Genomic DNA, 7,970 nt, shown 5'->3' on the forward strand with positions numbered 1-7,970 from the left:
ATACTTTAAAAACAATGCAAGTCAGTGGTTTCCGTTTTGAACTACCGTCCCCTCCCTCGCCAAAGATGCTGCACTACCCACCCCTGCTAAGTATAAAAAACACGTGATCGTGTAAGTTTGCTCAGGCGATCGATCGAGTTTTGCTGCTTTGATTCAACGATCTTCGCGTGTTTTGCTTTTGATAAGGTAAGTTATTGAACCCCTAACTGTTTAAAATAATTATCCAATGTTTATAAAATGTTTCTATTTCAGCTGGCTGTTTAATTCAGTTTGTATGTTCGCATGTTGATGTCTTGTAGTGATCGTCGACGGTTTATGTGAGTGCTTTGTGCTCGTCTCGGTTCAGTATTCCTGCTTCCTTGCCTTGTTCGTTCGGAATTTATTTCCTTTGTTAAAAACTTGCTTTTTAAACGCGGGTAATAAAGGGCAAAACGCTACTTTTTAGGTAAAGACGTAAAGTATGCTCTGAAAGCTGAGTTTTGCCGCCATTTTTATAAAGAAAAATTTAAGAATAGCTGGACTTGGCGAATCAGGATAGCGGAATGAAATTTCAGGAGTAGTACCGTAAATGAATTTCGAAAGTAATGATCCTTATTATCTTTGGTTGTAGTAGCCTTTTTCTTTGACCATTAAATTTTGGGGTGAATAAATTAATTTTAATAAAAGTGTAAAATAGCGTTCTCTGGTTTAAAAAGTTAAGAAAAAATATGAGCTTTCGGCTATTTTACTATAGCCTTTGACGAATGTAAAAAAGATAAAGCGCGTGGTTGGGCCTGGCATAGTATGGCTTTCCTTACATACTTTTAAGGGAGGTGTGCTATGTTGGAAAACAACTGTCTCGATGCACGCACAAAATGGAGCAATTAACTGTAAAAGCGATGTACGCGCAAAATGACAAATTTGTTGCAAAACTCGTCATATTTGTTGTTCAGTTTGCTTGCATGCAGTTAGTTCCACTCTGGTTTGCATGCAGTTCCATTAGGTTGAGTTGTCTAACTCAATTGATCACAATCTCATTATTGATGAATTCTGTTAAATGATGTTATGTATATGAAATGATTCATATAATAATATGAACTGTGGATGTATATGAGAGTGATAAATGACCATCGCAGTGAATTTCCAATTTAAGCAATTGGAATAAAGAAGCCTGAAAAAAAATTCAGGGCTTCAACGGGATTTGAACCCGTGACCTCCGCGATACCGGTGCGATGCTCTACCAACTGAGCTATTGAAGCCACACATTGGGAGCGAGGTCAATTGTGAGTTCATATTTTCCCGTGTGAGGAGTGAAATGATGTTATGTATATGAAATGTTTCATATATGAACTGCGGATGTATATGAGAGTGATAAATGATCGTCGCAGTGAATTTCCAATTTAAGCAATTGGAATAAAGAAGCCTGAAAAAAATTCAGGGCTTCAACGGGATTCAAACCCGTGACCTCCGGGATACCGGTGCGATGCTCTACCAACTGAGCTATTGAGAAGAAGACTATTTTATTTAACTTATGTAACTGAGATATTTAGATTGACATAACACTAAATATGTACATTGTATTGTCCAGTGTTTTATTCATAACTGTCATAATTATATTTCCTTAAAATTCTACAGCTTGTCTTCTGGTCTGCCTGTGGTTTGACCTGAGGGCTGGACATAAGAGAACACAAGAAATGGCTAACACAAAAAGTGTGGACGATTCAGAGATCTTCAGATGCAAGGTGTGTGCTGAAGTTTTTAAAGATCAGTCAGCTCTCGACATGCATCTGGAGCTGTACAGGAAGCCTAAAAAAACAATCCAATGTCCTCACTGTAACAGGTGTTTTAAACGATCAGCACATTTAATAGAACACATGAGGATTCACAATGATGAAAAGCCATACAGGTGCACTGTATGTGACAAATGTTTTCGACAATCCTTTCATTTAAAAAGTCACTCCAGGATACACAGTGGCGAGAGGCCCTACAATTGCAATAAATGTGACAAATGTTTTACGTCATCCTCCAATCTGCAAGCCCACTTGCAAACGCACAGTGATGGAAAAACCCATCAGTGCACTCACTGTGACAGTTCCTTTAGGCTCTTATCACAGTTGCAAAGACACTTGAAACTTCAGCACCGTGGAAAGCTTTACAAATGTACGCAGTGTGATGAACAGTTTAAGTCTTCAGCAAATCTGCGAAACCACCTAAAGATACACAGAGGTGTGAAACCTTTCAAGTGTACACAATGTGGCAAATGTTTTAAGTCATCAGTTCAATTGCAGAAGCATGAGGTGATTCACAATGAGGAGACACCCTACAAATGCAATCAATGTGAAAAACACTTCAAAACTGACCATGGCTTAGAAAGACATGACTGCAACCACTCTGAAAAATCTAGTAAAGTTAATGTAGTTGTTGTGGCTGTCCTGTAAATGAACATTTTGGAAGTACAGTCAACACACAGCTTGAACACTCCTTGCTATTATAGATCCTGTTATTACAGACCAAAGTTGAAGTCCTGTCAAGTATAAAGAATTACTGACAGAAAATAGCTCTTGTTATTGCTTTATAATATATACATGTGCATCCTACATACATGTATGTTGTTGACGCCAAACTCTGCTCTAGAAGGTGTCCATTATAGTGGAAGTTGCCTGTACATCGAAGACAATGAACCATATTAAATAGCTTATTTGATTAAAAAACTGTTGTAATATATATGTAAAAAGTGCTCATTTTCAGACTATAATATATCACATGTCTGCAGGTAGCAATGAAAAGATTGTTACAGGATTAGTTAGCCTTCAGAAATGACATTTTCACTAGACGTAGTTTGGCATGGCTGCCAATACAGCCAGTAGTTTAAGACCTCTATATGAAAGTGGAAAACTATCAGTGTTCCTTATTACTCAGGTACATTTAACTCGAGTTTTTAGGGTGCAAAGAAGTTAATTATTTTGCTGTCAGGCTAGTGAATTTAATCTTTCACTTGCCTGACAGCAAGTGCAGCATCATAAGCATCCTGCTTATAATCTGTTTTTTTGGGGGGGGGAGGGTAGGGCGGCAGTTTATATTGATGATTGGGCTAGAACATACTGACTATAAAGGGCAAGCTGGAAAATCAATTACTTTGCTCACTGGATCTATTTCCATAAATTTTACTGACTTATTTTGGCAAGCAAAGGGGTTTGCTATATGGCCAATTCCCACTATAATCGACATTTCCTGGACCTCAATTTGGTGTCCATAAAATAGAAAGTCAGTAAGAGAGCGAGTTATTTTTGCTGGAACAGACAGTTGGATCCGGTCCCGACGGTGTCCCTTTTAGAGAGAGTTGACTGTAATTCTTATAGTCAAGGAAAATGTGTTAGGTATGTTCTTGTTTTTCTGGATCAATCAGCTTTTTGTAATTAAACTTAGGACTTTGGTAATTTTCTTGTGTGGTAATGATAATTATGTAGCCTGTATACATGTACCTGGCAGGATTTCGCTTGCCACTGCTATATTTCTGCAGAATAGTCTATAACGACTGCTACAAGGAGTTTGTAGAGTAACCGTGTTGAGGCAATTTTACTTGCAGTTAGGTACAACTTTTGAAGGAAGCAATCATGTGGAAAATCCCACCTGAGCTATGCAGACTTTATTTATTTTTTTTAAACAACTGTGTGTTTTAATTGTTGGTAGCTATAAAATCAGGTCCCAAACAGACTGGCAAGTGTATTTTCAAAATTGGACCTGAAAAAAAAAATTCTTTTGAACTAGCATCCCATGGATACAAAATATCACTAGTCTCACTACAAGTTGGACACATTGGATTAAATGTAAAGTTTAACGCTGGAAAGTTCAATGTAAAATACTAAACGTTTCGGCAGTGCTGCCTTCATCAGTAGTAGTAGTAAAAAAAATGTCGTTGCTCACGCCAAGTTGGACCTTGTATGTCAAAACGTTTTGGGGTTTAGTTTGTCTGCAACGCAGTCTACATCAAGCACACATTTGAAAAAGGCTTTGCTCCATCAACATAGGAGTACGAGGCTGGAGGGGGGGGAGGTGGGTTGCAGTCCCCCCTCCCCAGTGCCAAAATTTCTCGGGCAAAATGCTTAGAATTTGGTCAACAAGCCTAGAGAAAGCCAGGCATAACTAATCGATAATCAATGACATCAATTGATAATCAATGAGTAATCAATAGGTTATAATTATAAGTTGATTAGTCATTGATTATTTGCGATGATCTATCGATGACTTATCGAAGCCCCAAAATTTTGTGGCTTATCAATTACTCATTGATGTGATTGATTACCGTATTTACTCGAATAAGCGCCGCGGCGCTTATTAAATTTTTCGCGTCTTAAGTGCGGCGCTTATTCGAGGGCGGCGCTTATTTGAGGGCGGCGTTTATTTAAATTTTTGACGCTGCAAAGAATCTAATCTAAACGAAACTTATACAGTAACTAAAAGAAGGGTCTTTTGATTGTCAGCATTCGTCTCTGACCTAAGAGAGTAGTTGCGCTCGCTGTCCCAACAAAGTTCACGGCCTTCACAACGTTAACAGTACTACGTATTCTAAGAATTTTGAATAATAACTTTGTACTGCGAAACATCGCTTTTGATGAAAAGGAATTTCCAAGGCTGTTTTAGAGTTTCTTTGTAATGCTTTTTGGTTATACGGAATTCCTCGAATTAGCGCCACATCGGGACTGCGGCGCTTATTCGGGGGCGGCGCTTATTAACTTATTTGTCCCGAATGCGGCGCTTATTCGAGGGCGGCGCTTATTCGGGGGCGGCGCTTATTCGAGTAAATACGGTACCTATTGATGACCCATCGATTACTCATTGACTATTATAATGTGTACCAAAGACGCATTTCTTGCTTTCTTTAACCATTATTTTCGTTTGTGACTTTTTCTATCTGTGTAAGACGTATTTCACTTTATAACTGGAGTTCTTTCTGACAAAATTATGCTTTCATAAAAGGTCAAATAACCTTCCGGCATGTCAAGACATACCCTGGGTGGCAGAGGGGTTTTTTCTTTTTTGCAGAAAAGACACTTTTTGTGAGCGGCAAAGCCGCGATCGTGGTTTTGTTTTCGCTCGTTTGATCGTGGCTTTGCCACTCTATCAACGATTGCGGCTTCGCCCGGGGGGGGGGGGTACTCGAAAAAGTTTTGTACGGGGAGGCTCCGCCCGGAGATCCAACCCCTTACCCTTTTATATACCATTTTGATAGAAAAGGTACCCCTTTTGTATACCTTTTATTGCAAAAAGACACCCCTTTCATATACCTACACAACATCACATTTACCTAAAACGGGAAGTTTTCTTGTCATTTTTATGTAGCGCTTAATAAATTAAGACGATACTGCCAAAAGTTGCGTCTGCTCGGAATATTTAATGTAAAGGCCTTTTTAAATATCATTATGGCAGATTTCCCTACCCTTTCATATACCTAAACTTGTGAAATCCCTACCCTTTTATATACCTGGAGCCTGAAAAAGGTACCCCTTTCGGGCGGAGCCTCCCCGTATAGGCCATTATAGGGAGTACCCCCCCCCCCCCCCGGGCGGCTTCGTCGCTCTTTGTCGCCGCAAAAATAACCCTCTAGCACCCAGGGTAGTCGAGACGTGAAATGCTAATCACAAAAACAAATTATTCTTAATTGTGCAATATTTCACTCTGAAAAAAACAACTGAACTGGAGCAAACCGGTCTGAAAATGAAACTAACAAGTACGCTGACAAGAATCAAGTATGTGGTTACCGTATTTACTCGAATAAGCGCCGCGGCGCTTATTTAATTTTTCGCGCCTCAAGTGCGGCTAGGACTTTCTCGATTATGCTAGTAAAACTGGCATTTAATGCTACTAGAAATTCTCGCATAAAGCCTAAAAAATGCTAAAATAATGCCTGATTTCTTTAAAAAATGCCACTTGAATTCCAAATAATGCTTTACTTATTTCAAACAAAACGTACAAACTCTTACATTATATGGGACGATTAAATGCAGAGAGCCACACAACGTTAGGAAGACTATGGCACAATTGTTGTCGGATCTCACGTAACTTGGAGATGCATGTACTAGAACTCACTCGAGGTGTATAAAACAGTAATTTTAAATGCACGGCTAGTACGACGACACTTGTGTTGGACAATTTATTTGGCCGATATTTCGACTAGTCAACTAGTCTTCTACAGGGCCAGAGCTGGAGTGAGATAAAACTTAACGGCTCCTAAAATTTAAATAAAAGTATATAAGTGGATAATACATAACACGATAGCCATATAAGGAAAAAGCATAAAATACAGCGTCGAGGGTGTAATATATACGTATAAAGAAAATACACGCACTAATAATATATAAAAGATGAAAAAAATATAAAAAAAAATAAAAAAATAAAAAAATAAAAAAATAAAAATAAAAATAAAAATAAAAAATAATAATAAACTAAAGCTAACTTTCATATAACGATCTAAAGATATAACATATCACTGTTCAGAGCGTCTATTGAGGCCATTAGGTTCAAGAGTTTTGCCTCGGTCTATGAGATATGCTTCTCTTGCTTTGCGACGAGAAGTACTTTTAGTGGGTAGCAATTCAAGAGGAACTAGAGACATGTCTGATGTGCAGTGCCCTGGCATGTTGAAATGAGTAGGGACTGCAGTGGCTGCTTTCTTGTGCCTTGGATTATTGCTGGCCTGCCTGTGTTCAGTGAAACGTTCCCGAAGAGTTCGTTTTGTTTCTCCTACATATTGTTTATTACATCTTTTACATTGTATCATATATACAAGGTTAGTTGAGTTGCACGTTATGTGATGTTTAATCTGTCTGACTTCGTTAGTACTGCTGAAGGTATATGTTGTTTTGCCATCTTCGATGTGGGGGCAAGTGAGGCATCGATGATTTGAGTTACAGCGGAAGGTGCCGGGTGGCGGCTGACTGCATTGGTTAGGGCCTTTAAGTTTCGCTCGGACGAGTAAATCTCGAAGGTTGGGAGAGCGCCGGTAAGATACCACGGGTGTTTCTTTGAAGATTTCTTTACAGTTGGAAGAGGAGTTAAGAAGAGGTTGTTTGTTGTGAAGTATTTTCTGAATGTTACGAAGTGCTGGATTGTATGTGATTACTAAAGGAACTCTATCAGATCGTGTTTCGCGAGTGTGTTCTTGCAAAGACTCTGCCCGTGATACAAGGCGTGCTCTGTCGATTTGCTCTGAAATAAAGCGTTGTTTGTAGCCTCTTTTAACTAGATATTGCTGAAGTTCTTTAACGCGATGTTCAAAAAAGTTTTCAGTGGAACAGATTCGGCGTAGACGCAGAGCAAGACTAGTGCGTGTATTTTCTTTATACGTATATATTACACCCTCGACGCTGTATTTTATGCTTTTTCCTTATATGGCTATCGTGTTATGTATTATCCACTTATATACTTTTATTTAAATTTTAGGAGCCGTTAAGTTTTATCTCACTCCAGCTCTGGCCCTGTAGAAGACTAGTTGACTAGTCGAAATATCGGCCAAATAAATTGTCCAACACAAGTGTCGTCGTACTAGCCGTGCATTTAAAATTACTGTCTTACATTATATGCTCATATCAACAACAGGTGATACTTAATAATTGTTTGTTTATTAAAAAATATATATAAAAAAATAAAATAAAATAAAAAACATATGTAAAAAAATTAAAAAATATATATTTTTCAAAAAACTAAAAAAAAAAACACACACAAGTAACGCAACACAAGTACACAAGTAACACAACGCACAAACAGTCGAAACAGACAGAAAACAATCAAATTAAGTAATCAAAATTGTGAAACTTTAGGATTATTTCTCCTTCTGAGTGCTGAAATCTGGATTACTGTCATGAAAAAATGACAGAAAATGCTAGAAATTCTTTTTCAAGAAAAAACGAAAAAAAAATGCTCGTTTTCCCAAAAAATGCCGAAAAAAATGCTAGCATAATCGAGAAAGGCCCAAGTGCGGCGCTTATTCGAGG

The 7,970-nt window shown here is 38.2% G+C and overlaps 1 protein-coding gene across 1 annotated transcript in view; it reads left to right on the forward strand.

Annotated features, from left to right (window-relative positions):
• Window positions 1-3,664, forward strand: part of LOC144663756 (uncharacterized) — a 99,119-nt gene extending 95,455 nt beyond the window's left edge. Inside the window, exon 4 of the mRNA XM_078524815.1 lies at window positions 2,439-3,664. The gene's annotated coding sequence lies outside the window, so the exon portion shown is untranslated. The remainder of the gene's footprint in view (window positions 1-2,438) is intronic.
• Window positions 3,665-7,970: the final 4,306 nt, after the last annotated feature.

This window comes from Oculina patagonica, chromosome 8 (assembly GCF_052425735.1).
Source record: "Oculina patagonica isolate OP01 chromosome 8, crgOcupat, whole genome shotgun sequence".
NCBI classification, from domain to species: Eukaryota; Metazoa; Cnidaria; class Anthozoa; order Scleractinia; family Oculinidae; genus Oculina; species Oculina patagonica.